The sequence below is a fragment of the Schistocerca cancellata genome, chromosome 4 (genome assembly GCF_023864275.1).
Source record: "Schistocerca cancellata isolate TAMUIC-IGC-003103 chromosome 4, iqSchCanc2.1, whole genome shotgun sequence".
Taxonomy (NCBI): Eukaryota; Metazoa; Arthropoda; class Insecta; order Orthoptera; family Acrididae; genus Schistocerca; species Schistocerca cancellata.
The window spans coordinates 765095551-765109354 of NC_064629.1; the positions used below are offsets into that span (position 1 = coordinate 765095551).

The following is a 13804-nucleotide window of genomic DNA, read 5'->3' on the forward strand; positions in this document are numbered from 1 at the left end:
AGGAGGTGGAGGGGGAGAATGGGGAGGAGGTGGAGGGGGAGAATGGGAAGGGGGAGGCCATCATCAGAATTGTGAACTCAGTTTTTGACACATTATTGCTAGGCTGATGTACATTGCTCTAAATTTTTCATGTCTTTTTTTTCCTTAATAAAAATTAAGTGGACATTTCAAATGACAGTGTGTGGGTAGTGCACTCTATATGCATGCAATGCCTAGTGATGAGATCTGAATGAATAGTGTAACATTGGTTTCAGCTTTATCAACTAACTAGTTTGCATATAAAGAGCATTTCATACAATGCATAAATTCTTGTGGAATTAAGTCCATATTTTTTTATATGCCCACTTTGCTAACTTATAATTGTGTTTTATTTTTGTACTAATTTGACATGTCTAATATCATTGTACAATGATCTGTAGCTGAATGAACATCTTGCTACTAGAGCAAGCTATATTTTCTCCTAATTCACAGTAACCTGTGACTAGATGTTCATAGTCAGCATGGCTTTGGCTTGCCTATAGGAAATGTAGTGTGTGGCAGCACAATAGTTGTCATTGCTGAAATCTCCAGTTACTGACAACATGGTTTCTGCTGTTATGAGATTGAACCACAGCAATTATTAGGTCTACAGCTTTGCTTTCACTGGCCTTTTTCTTTTTCTTTTTTTTTTTTTCAAAGTTAAAAGCTTTATTGTGAGACACTTTGTAGTCATTGCTGGCCACTATTCTCTCATTTTTCAGGCAGTATATGAATTCTGTGATGGTCTCTTTGAGGAGATCCATGAATCGATCAAATTTTGCACTTGTTCATATGACTTGAGGTGCTGGTCTGCCAGGCCATGTGCCACTGATTGAAAAAGGTGGTAGTCAAGGGGAGCAATGTTTGGAAAATATGGCAACTGAAATAGGACTTCCCATTTCAACATTTCCAAATCTGTTTTGACAGGTTTTGTGACATGGAGTCAAGCATCGTCAGGCTGCAAATCACCTTTTCCATGTCAATTGCTGTATTGTGGCCATCTGTCTCTCAGTGCTTGGCTCAATGACATGTTTTCGATAACGATCTGCTGCGACAGCTTCTGTCAGTTTCAAAAAGACATGCCTGTCTTTAACAACAAAATCACTGTTCTTGAAGCACCGATACCATTCTCTGCATGTTCTTTCAGTACTAGGTGCCTCATCATAGGTCTTATCCAGCACTTTATGAGCCTCAGCCACAGATCTCCCACAAATGATAAGAATTGGGCATCATACAATACGTTTTATAAGCAATTTTTGACTCCATCAATACAGTACAAATTAAAATTTGAAAATATCTTCAGAAACCCCAAGGAAAATGCACACAACAACTCTTACAAGAGAACCATTGTAACTATTGAATGGTGGTCAATTGGATAACAGATCATTCCTCACACGGCAAAGAAACTGTTCAAACTTCTTAGAAGGTGCTTGAGGAGTAATGGGTCCTTAATTGTTTTTACAATACAGACCAATCTGGAGATTTCTGGATCAAAGAAGACATTAAACCATCCTCATCAGACCATTTTGGACATTCTTCAATGTGTTAGTGAGGACATTACTGTCCCTGAAGATGTAATACTATGGTAGAAACTATGCCTCAAACCATATGAACATAGACACACAAAATGGTTTAATACACGTGACCAGTTATCTTTCATTTCAGCGGGGTAATAGGCTCCACTGAAAACTGTGATACAACTGCCCAACCTGTTACAGATGTTCCAACCTGACTCTCAAGTTGAACCAGACTGACTCATTTGCACACTTTCCTAGACGTCCTCCAAACTGCCATGAGCAGTGCTACATGTAACGTGGAGAAGTGGCTAGCTTCACTGGCTAGTGTGCCGTGGGTAAAAAGTTCTTTTCTTTCTGTATATTGGTGTCCATAATAAACATGCCTTCAGTACTAAGTTTCATACTTCACTGACAACCGTGCTTTCATATTTGGACTTGATTGTTGCTACAATGTGACACTGGTGGAGATGTCATACTTCAAAATGTTTACATCACCGTGATTCCAATTTGTCAACATAAAAGTCATTGTCTACAGGTGCAGGAATCTAAATACAAGTAGTACATTGTTCCTAAGGTCTGTATATTTAGGGGCCAATGTATTCCAAAACAGCAGTAAGTTGTCTCGTATCAGGCACCAATGAGTGTATTCTGGAGATGCTGGTCAGGATCTGACCAAGTTGCCAAATGCAAGAGGTGGGATGACATGACAGATTTGGTAAATGTGTACTTTTACTTGGATGGCAGCAGGAAAGAGAAGCCCGACAGCTGGGGCAACAATCAGCAGAATATCCACTTGGTGGAAGAACAATTTAAGAACAGGGCCCAGCATCATGTAAAAACAACACAGTCTTACATGCAGAATGTTTTGACCCCATGGCACATTATGAACCAGAATATGACAGAAACCGACAAAATCTCATATTTGATAAGAGCAGCTGCAGATGGCAAGTACAAAACTCCTACGATAAAAGATGTCCCAACAGAGGAATTCACTGGGAAGTGCCAGTACATTGAGGAAACAAGGTAGAAAAATAGTTGGATGACATTACTCCCCAACATGCTGTAGTCATTCCCCATTGACATATACGGGTACCAGCCATTTGCCTAGCTGTGGAATTTAGAACAATGCATTGAGGTGACAATCGATGGCAGTGAGGCCATCACAGATGAAATTCTCCATCAGTTAGCAAGATGTAAGTAAATGTTCTCAATGTCATCAGACAGCCAACCTGGCTGTGTGTTAGTTGACTTGAGCATCTTTGTCTATAATGCCAAATGGTTATCATCACCAGCTAATGGAGGCTATGTTCCATGATATGAAAGCAATCGTGGTGAAGATCATCAATAGGAAATACATCCAGTTATCAGGAGCACATATTGCATGAATAACTATGATTGACAGAACACAGCCCTTTTAATTTGTTGTTTTAGCATAATGTAATTACAATGTTATTCTTGGATGGGAATTCTTGCAGACATCACAAATAGTAATAGACTGTGAAGGCCAGAGCTTCAGAATGACTAACAAGCACACACAACAAAGAATGCTATGTGTGGTCATTTGCCATTGATGATGATTATGTCCTGCCGTCATCAAGAAGACAAGTTCCAACAGTCAATACAGATGCTTGGTTAAACAATGAAGCTTTTGTCAGTTGTAAAAAGCTACTGAGTCTCCCAAAACAAATCTACATACATTGTGGTCTGCTACCGCTACAGGCAACATGATGGAGGGCACTATTACTGAACTGTCAATAAGACCTAGCCTGACCAAGGAATATTTGTGATTGTTAGCCATTCTGCAAGAATTTTTAGATAATTTCAAATCCAGAGTGAAGAAAAGACAGATCACGCAGCCTACGATAAGACACCGTAACGATACTGGCAATAATCACCCAACTAGTCAGTGAACACGTGTGGTTTTGCCAGCTGAACATGCATAATTTGGGAGGAAATGGAAAACATGCTGCAAGAAGATGTCATCAAACCTTTGGAGGGTCCTTGGTCATCTACTGTGCTCCTTGATTAGAAGGCTGGCACATGTTGTTTCTGTGTTAGCTACCAGTAACTGAACGAACAGGGAAAAAGAGTGTCTACTTCTTGCTGTGCATTGGTGGCATCCCAGCCTGGTTGAAAGACACAATGTATTTCTGAACTATAGACATGCAGTGGGCTACTGGCAAATCGAGGTTGATGAGGTCAATCTAGAAAAGAAAGCCTTATCCTTGAGGAAGCACTATCATCATCTCCAGTCCTAGAATTGTGTGTGATGAGAATGTCAAACAGGATTTCATACCAATGCTAGTAGGTATGGGATACATGCAGTTCTAGTGCAAATTCAGGAAGATGCTGAAAATGTGATTGTTATATCCTAGCCAGTAATGCCAACCGAGCCCGCTGCCAAAAGGTTGGCAGCATCAAAGTCCGGACGCCGTCCGCATAAGCAGCGCCAGCGATACAGGAAATCGCCGCAAGTCTGCGCGCGCCACCACTGGCTTCTGGCTTTCTTAAGCGCTGGAGTCGCGAGCGCTAGGACAGTTCTGTATTCGCCGCTCAGTGGTATACTCGCCACCGATTTGTGTACTTGCTAGTCAGTTGTGTGTTCATCGCAGCAGAGTTGTTGTTTGTCGTCAGCCGACGCCGACCTAGCCGCTCCGACTCGAACTAGACAGATTTCTGTAGACACGGAGTTCACTACTGTGTTTCTGTATCTTCGTTAATAAAGATAAGTACCGACTTTTATTTAATCAGAGTGTTTGGGTTCTCATCTTTCTGTTCACTGTTCCAGCGGACCGGTCGGCCCGCTATTAAAAGTTTGGCGGTGACTTCGTAAGCCGTTTCTACAGCGAAGTGTTTGTCGCTACGAAGGCCGCCACAAAAGTGATAACTTATGCTTGAAGAGTGCTCTCTAAACCAAGATGAACTACTCTACAATGAAGATAGAGGAATTTGCAATTTTTTGGGCCATCAAAAAGTTCCACTTGTACTTATTTGGCAATCCATTCACTGCTGTGATGGACCACCATTCTCTGTACTGGCTGACTAACCTGAATAATCCATTGGGTCAACTAGTTGAATGGGCACCGAGGCTTCAGGAGTACTTTGTCACAGTGGTATGACAGAAGTGGATGCAATTGGAAGGACGCTGACTGCCTCTCAAGGAATCCTTTGTTGGCACACAGCTGCATGGATGAAACCTCAGTCATTGTTGCATTAAATGACATTGCTGCTGAACAGAGGGGATACAGCACTGCTGATATCTACAGAAGACTTGAATGAGGAGGAAACAACCAAAAGAGAATTCCAAATAATAAACAGAGCAATGTATAAGTGAAACAATGATCCAGTGGAGCTGCGTTGGAGCTCATTACCCCTTTTCACCTTTTTCCAGCTATTTCCACAATGCGCCAATAATTGATCACCTGAGATTCTTTAACATTCTAGACAGAATCACATACACATGTCACTGGCCAGGTCTCTAATAAACCATTAGACACTATGTAAGTCACTGTAAGGAATTTCAGTGATGGAAGCAAGTGGCGCAATTACCTCTGGGGCATTTGATACCACTACCTCCCATTGTGGCATCATTCCACCAGATTGAAATCAACCTCTTGGGGAGGTTCCTGAAGTCCATAAATGAGGATCGGATAATAGTCTGCACTGACAACTTCACCTGCTACACTGTCACCAAAGCTGTGCTGACTGTTTAAGCTCTGTAAATTTCAAGGTTCCTGGTAGCGGGCATCATTCTGAAGCATGGAGCACTCCATGTTATGATCTCTGATTGTGGAACAGTTTTTCAGTCAAGACTAATATCAGAAATAATTTCAAGTTGGGACACTGCCCACAGGATGATCACTGCCTACTACCCGTATATGAAGGGCCTTGCAGAATACTTAAATAACATGGTGGCAGATATGCTCTCAATGTATGTTGATGCTGAACGGAGAGACTGGGATACACTACTGGCTGTCATGATATTCATATATAATACAGTGATGCAAGACACTACACACCTTTCTTTCTGCTCCACAGTCGTGAGGCCGAATCAACCATGTATGCATTATTCCTATTTCAACCACATGATACTCAGGATGACCTTGTGAAATACCTCATCACTGGGACTGAAAAATAAGATAGCTCGCTTGCATATAGTCCCTGAAAGCCCAGGAGAAGAACTGAAAGCACTCTAGCACCAAACACCGACCATCGAGATACAGCTCTGGAGACTTGGTGTGGATTTTTACATCAATGCAGAAAGTGGGACTATCGGAAAAGTCACTAAAGAGCTACTCTGGGTCTTATCGTACTCTTCATCATGTTCCAGATGTCACATATGAAGTCTAGAATTATGTCATCCATCTCCTCAGTATGAAACCTTCCTGCAGCCCACAGGCACAGATCAACAATGGGGCTTCTCATTTAGAGAAACTGAAAGCCCACTCGATGATCATGAATTTTCAACAGGAGAGGTTTAACTACAATGGTCATCATAGAAACTGCAATGAGGACACAACCAGAATGCCATGACCTTCCATTGCTGCTATACAGAGGACCACTGACAAATTCTGGATATAGAATGTTGTGGTGATGATGATGATGATGATGATAATGACAATGGTTTGTGAGGCACTTAACATCGAGATCATCAGCACCTGTACAATTTCCCAATCTTTCCAGTTCCAATCTCACCACTTCCCAAATGATGATGAGGACAACACAAACACCCAGTCCCCGGGAGGAGAAAATCCCTGAGATGGCCAGGAATCGAACCCTGGATCCTGTGGTCCAGAGGTAGCAACACTAACCACTAGACCAAGAGCTGTGGACTATTGGATGTTGTAGTTAGCTTGAGTGAGTCTGAAACTGCAGGTCATGTTTATCCAAGAGAAAGAGCAACACCATGAGCCGTGTTACATACAACGTGGGGTAGCAGTTCGCGTCGCTGGCTGGTATGTTGTGGGTAACCAGTGCTGTTCTGTTCTGTTCTGTTCGTGTACATAATAAACATGCTTGCAGAACTATGTGTTGTACTTCACTGATGACCCTGCTTTCAGGTTTGGACTTGACTGTTGTTATAATGTGGCAATATTATCCTAGGGAAGGGACTGTGTATACTTACACATGAAGGCACCTTGCCTCTTTGTTCCACTCATCTGATTTACAAAAGGTCTCTCAAAAACGATTTTATTGTGAATTTTTGGCTTATGCAGGTTTTATCACATTGTATTCACTGACAGTACACTGATCAGATACAGATAAAGCTCAGCTGTCATTTCTGTGGCAGCAGTGTTTCATTATGGTTGACATCTACCTTTAATGCTTTCCTGTCTATAGTAACTTTAGCATTCCAATTATTGAATTTAGCAAACCAAATATGCTCACGATCTCCATATTCTATTACATCTCAAACAATGACTGGTGTGAACCAGCTAAGGGACACTGAAACTGACTGTTGGTAACTAAGAACAATGACTGTGATACTACTGTTGAAGAGCAAAAGAATTTCATGTCATGTGTTACACATGAATATGAAAATGAGCTCCAGAAATGAGGTGTTTATGGCAGCATGCCCATTTCGATCTATCCAATCACAGTAAGAAATGGGGGTGGGGTCTGCCTGTTACCAATAGGTAATTTAGAACCTCAACCACATTAACTGATATGAAAAAAGAAACTATCTTAATCCACAAAAAGGAACAGATATCCAGATAACTTGCTACTGCTGTAACATACTTTTTTACAAAAATAGCATAATAGCAACAGTGATGCTTTCAGAACAACTCTGCAGGAATTACTTGAAGCTATAAGTTAAAGGCTTTGGCCTAAGCAATACCATGAATAATATACATATTGCCTCAGTTCATTTTCATACACCAAAACACAGTAAAAAGTACAAAATAGAATATTCAAATTCTACAGAGATTTCATACTTAAAATTTTTCACTTTACAAGGTGACAATAGTTGGCCAATAAAAATTTGCTGTAATTCAGTTGCAGACAATAAACTTTGTTCCAAGAGTCTTCCAAAATGACTGGGGAGACAGTCAATCATTTTTCCTTTGTGAGAACATAATGTTGAAAATAAGTTATCATTTCCTGCCAAAGGGATATGGAACAAGATGTACAATGTGAAATATCAACAGAGAAGTATGATGGAGAAGATGCTCTGGTAATCCAAAATACATGCTGAGCACCCTCATTCTCCATACCAGAAATTCATTTACCACTGACAGAATTCCTTCTGTGGTACATGGCTCTCACTGAAGGTTCTACAAAATCATTCACTATTATTGATATCTACCAAATTTGCCATCAGGACATTCACTGGCCTTTGTAATTTCATTCACTATTATTGATATCTACCAAATTTGCCATCAGGACATTCACTGGCCTTTGTAATTTCATTATTCAAGTCACTGTAGCAGGATTCGAATCTTCTGCCATGGGCAATTGCCTTTCTATAATATTTGAGGTCTGGTAAGCTACACATCAGTGATGCAGGAATGCAAGTGAACACTGATTCAGTTCACAGCTTTCATGGAACATTCTGTACCAAATATAGCTGCCAGAGAAGCTGGAGTCATGTTCCATCCAAAAAATTATACAGCCCCAAATAATCAATATATGTCCATCAGTCCACACACCACTTAGCTGTTCTCTTAGGAAACAGTGCAGTAAGTCAGTAATACAATGTACTGGGGGATCCACCCACGCAACTCATTTCCAATGTACCAGGACATAGACACATGAATAAATACCAAGCTAACAAAAAATTAGGAGTCAAATAGCTAAAAATTCATCAAGGAACCACCAAACAAAGCTCACAGATCGCTCACATAATTCAGAAGTGCAATAATTCACATATTCACAGATTGTGTTTAAAAATTCCTGTAATACTCAAAAACACTTATTTCATACAAACATTCAGTTAATGTCAGGCGATGTTGTGATAGATTTGGCTTAGTGTTTTGTTAACACGTTGCAATATAAAAAATAAATGCTCTGAATAAGAGTAGCTATTCTGACTAGCACACAACACATTGCTAAATATCCATCCGAGTAATGACAAAATATTTTTTCACAATAAAATACATGCATTTTAAAAGGCTCAGCATTATTTCTGTCTGGTATATATTTCAGTTACTTCCAGAAGTGAAGGCTTAATAAAACATTTGAAAGATTGTTTTTACTTGTTCTCTGAAATGCTAAACTTTTCATACACAATGCTAATAAATATGAATAAAGGAAACTTCTAGACAACTAAAAAAGTGTTTTTTAGACAAACAAGCTTCTAGTTTATTTTCAGAAACCCATTATCCACATCTCTTAAAAACATTGTGGTAACTGTTTTGATTAAAATTGAGCAACTAATATTTGAGTTTACCTATTTCTGCATGACTACTATGTAGGTTACACCTAAGTGATTGGCAGAGGGTTTACTGAGTGATTTTCACATTATTTCTCCACTGTTCCACTCTTAAATAATGTATGTGTGTGTGTGTGTGTGTGTGTGGAGGGGAGGGGGGGGGGGGGGGGACACTTGAATCTCTGTGTGTGATCTCCGATTTCTCTTTTTTTGCTACAATAATCATTTCTTCCTATGTAGGCAGGCATCAAAAAAATATTTTCACATTTGGAGGAAGTGTTGGAGACTATAATTTTGTGAAAAGATCTAGCCACTTCAAAATATTCCTTTGTCTTAATGATTGTTATTCCAACTTGCTATCATATCCATGACACATTCCCCCCATTTCACGAAAGTACAAAATGAGCTGCCCTTCACTGAACTTTTTCATTGCCTTCCATCAATCCTTTCTGGTAAGGATCCCATACTACACAGAAATACTCTGGCAGTGGATGGACAAGCATAGTGCAGGCAGTCTCTTTAGTAGACCTGTTGCATCTTCTAAGTGTTCTGCCAATAAAACACAGTCTTTGGTTCACCTTCCACACAACATTATCTATGCAATCATTCCAATTAAGTTGCTCATCATTGTTATCTTTAGGTATTTAGTTGAACTGACAGCCTTTAGATTTGTGTGACTGAAATTTAACAGATTCCTTTCAGAACTCATGTGGATGTCCTCACATGTTTCATTATTTAGAGTCAAAGGCCACTTTTTGCACCATACAGATATTGTGTCTAAGTCATTTTGCAATTGGTTTTGATCTTCTGTTTACTTTACTAAACAGTAAATGACAGCATTATTTGCAAATAATCTAAGATGGATGCTCAAATTGTCTCATAAATCATTTATATACATTAGGAACAGCAGAGGGCTTATAACACTTTCTTGGAGAATGCCAGATGTCACTTCCATTTTACTCAATGACATTCCATCAGTTAGTATGAACTGTTGAACTTCTGACTCAAAGTCATAAATCCAGTTGCAGAAACGAGATGATACTTCATAGGCATGCAATTTTATTACAGCCTATTTGTGAGGAACAGTATTGGAAGCCTTCTCAAAATCCATAAATATGGAATCAGTTTGAGTTCCCCTCTCAATAGCACTGATTATTTCATGAGAATAAAGAGCTAGTTGTGTTGCACAAGAATGATATTCTCTGTATCCATGCTGACTGTATGTTAATAATCATTTTGCTTGAGATAATTCATAATGTTCGAACACAGCACACATTCCAAAATCTTAGCCCAAATTAACATCATAGATATGGGTCTGTAATTCAGTGGCTTACTGCTACTTCCTTTCTTGAGTACTAGTATGACCTGTGCAACTTCACAGTCTTTAGCTATGAATCTTTCGTAGAGGGAGCTGTTCTATGTGAATGCTAAGAATGGGGCTTTTATATCAGCTACCCTGAAAGTAATCCAATTGGTATACAATATGGACTGGGAGACTTGCCTTTATTAAGTGATGTGAGTTGCTTTGCTACACTAAGGATATCTTCTATGAAGTTACCCATGTTGGCAGTAGTTCTCGATCTGAATTCATTTACTTTTACTCCTTTGGTGAAGGAATTTTGGAAAAATATATTTAGTAATTCCACTTTAGTGGCACTGTAATCAATAGCATAACTGTGCTAAATATTTAAGCACTTTCTATGACTCAATTTTTAAGACACCTTTATTCCCTTTCACCTGCTTAATCTTTATATTATCTCCTTTCATCAATTAAATTCAATATCTCCAGCATTATCCAAGAATTTCTACTGTGTCTTCTCTTTTTACCTATGTGATCATCTGCTGCCTTCACTATTTCACCCTCAAAACCACCCGTCCATTTTCTATTGTATTCCTTTCCCCCGCTTCAGTCAAACATTGGCTAATGCTCCCTCCGAAACTCTAAACAAACTCTAGTTGTATAAATCAGCTCACATCTCCTTCATTTCCGACATTTTGCAATTTCTTCAGTTTCAGCCTGCAGTTCATGACCAGCGAGTTAAGCACAGAGATCACATTTGCTCTAGGAAACATTTTACAGATTAAAATCTGGTTTCCAATTCATGTCAGTCTGAAAACTTCCATTGGCCCCGGCTCTGTTCCACACACAAAATGTTCTTAAACAATTCTTAAACCAAGTATGGCAATGTTTAAATTATGCTCTGTGAAAAATTATATTAGGCAGCTTCCTCTGTCATTCAATTTCCCAGGCCATTTTCTCCCCATGTTTTCTTCTCTTCAGTTTCCTACTATTGAATTCTACTCATGCATCACAATTAAATTTTCATCTCCTTTAACTATCAGAATAATTTCCATTGCCACATTATACACTGCATTACCCTATCCCATTTAGTGTTGATATCCTTGTACTGATCTGACCAGAAGACCAGTGATTCCTACTGCTGCATTTCACGAATTCCTGCTATATCCAACTTCAAACTAGCCAAGTATCTTTTTTAAGTTCTCCAACCTAGCTACTCTATTAGAGACCTTAACATTCCAAGCTTTCATGAGACCTTAACATTCCAAGCTTTCATCTGTAGACTGTCACTTTTGTTTTTCCTGAACTCAACGTTCTCCCGGGGATTGCAGAAGAACACTTAAAAGATGCAACAGGTTCACTAAAGAGACTGGTTACACTACACTTTTATGTCCTCTTCTGGAGTACTGCGAGATGGTATGGGACCCATATCAGGTAGGATTGATGGAAGACATTGAGAAGTTCAAAGAAGGGCAACTCATTTTGTATTATCATGGAATAGGGGAGAGAACATCACATATGTTATGCAAGTTGGATTGCTAATCATTAAAACAAAGTTCTCTTTCTTTCTAGAGAGATCAATTCACAAAATTTTAATCAGCAAATTTCTCCTTCAAATGCAAAAGTATTTTGTTGGTACCCATCTATATACAGAGAAATCATCATCATAATAATAAAATAAGAGAAACTGATGCTTGCACAGAACAATTTAAGTATTCGGTTTTGCCACAGAATGTTCAAGAGTAGAACAGTAGTGAAACAGCTTGAAGGTGGTTCAATAAACCCTTTGCCAGGCAAAGACTCAATTCCAGAGTAATCACAAAGATGTAGATATAGATAAGTCTTACTCAGTGGAGGCACCAATTGTGTCTTGCCACTGGTGTACTTTACATATGAGCAGAATCTCTCTGAATTTTCTGCAAGATTTTGAGACAGAGTCTTTTTGTGGAAATTATTAAAATCATCTTGCATTGAAATCCATGCTTAATTTTGAGCTTCTGTAAAACTTTGCACTTTTTTTATTCTCTCACCCCCCCCCCCCCACCCCCAAAAACATTTCTGAATGGTTTCATGTAATTCAGCATACTCTATCACAATCTCAATGACTGGCTGAATCTCCTGCCTTCTACATAATAGTTACCTTATTCCATCTTATTCCATTTGAAATTTCCTCTTCACCAGCAACATTTACAGTTTCCGTAAATATCTTTGTTTAATGACTGTCTCTTGTCTATGTTTGTGTAACCTACATTTTCTAACTATAAAATCTTCTGACTTCCTACCTGACAATCCTGAGGATTTCCAACTTGGTGTCAATTTTTTACCTAAGGTCTTATGAGCCTATGATCCCTTTCACTTTGAAAGCAGTAAGTAGTGTCACATCCTGCACAATTTCTATTATTTGAACCAAAACTGAAAATCATTGTATCTTATAAAATAATAAAGGAACTAATATGCTCTGGGACAAAAGAAAATGATGCACCTCACAGGAATTATCTGAATGGGATGGAAATTGCTAGATGTGATGTACATGTACAGACAAACAATGGTTACTCTTTCAGAAAAAAATGGAGGATTTACTCAACAGAAAGAGCTTCACAAATTGAGCAAATCAGTAACAAGTTGGTCCATCTCTGGCCCTTCAGCAAGCAATTATTTGGCTTGGCATTGATAGATAGTTGTTGGATGTGCTCCAGAGTGATATTGTGCCAAATTGTGTCAAACTGCCGTGATGCCTCATCAAAATCCTGAGATGGTTGGAGGCCCCTCCCCATAGTGCTCCAAATATTCTAAACTGAGGAGAGATCTGTTGACCTTTCTGGCCAATGTAGGTTTTGGCAAGTGTGAAGACAAGCAGTAGAAACTCTCACCATGTGTGGGCGGGAATTATTTTGCTGAAATGTAAGTCCAGGATGGCTTGCCATGAATGACAACAAAACAGGATGTAGAGTATCATCAACATACCCCTGTGCTGTAAATGTGCTGCAGACGACAACCAGAGGAGTCCTGTTATGAAAAGAAATGGCACCCCAGGCCATTACTACTGCTTGTCAGCCCATACAGCATGCGACAGTCTCACTTCAAATTGAGCCCTGATGACCAGTGAAGATGTGCCCGGAGAGTGGAGAGACACCAATCTGACTGTCGCCCACTGTACAGCCCGAAAATCAGGAGTAATGGTCTGGGGCAACATTTCTTTTCATAGCAGGACCCCTTTGGTTGTCATCTGCAGAACCCTTTCAGCACCGTGATACCTTGCTGATATTCTACATCCCATTTTGTTGCCCTTGATGGAAAACCAACCCGGGCTTATATTTCAGCAAGGTAATGCCTGCCAGTACACAGCGAGAGTTTCTTCTGCTTGTCTTTGTTCTTGCTAAACCCAAACTTGACCAGCAAGGTCACTAGATTTCCACCCAACAGAAAAAATTTTAAACGATATGCACAGAGCCCTTCAACCACCTCAGGATTTTGACAGTCTAAGGTGCCAGTTGGGACAGAATTAGGCACAGTATCTCTCAGGAGGGCATCCAAAAACTCTGTCCATCAATGCCAAGCTGAATAACTTCTTGCTTACATGCCAGCGGTGGACCAATA

General features: G+C 39.6%; 1 protein-coding gene across 5 annotated transcripts in view; it reads right to left on the reverse strand.

Moving 5' to 3' along the window:
- Window positions 1-13804, reverse strand: part of LOC126184545 (uncharacterized) — a 414668-nt gene that overhangs the window by 245711 nt on the left and 155153 nt on the right. The window lies entirely within an intron of this gene.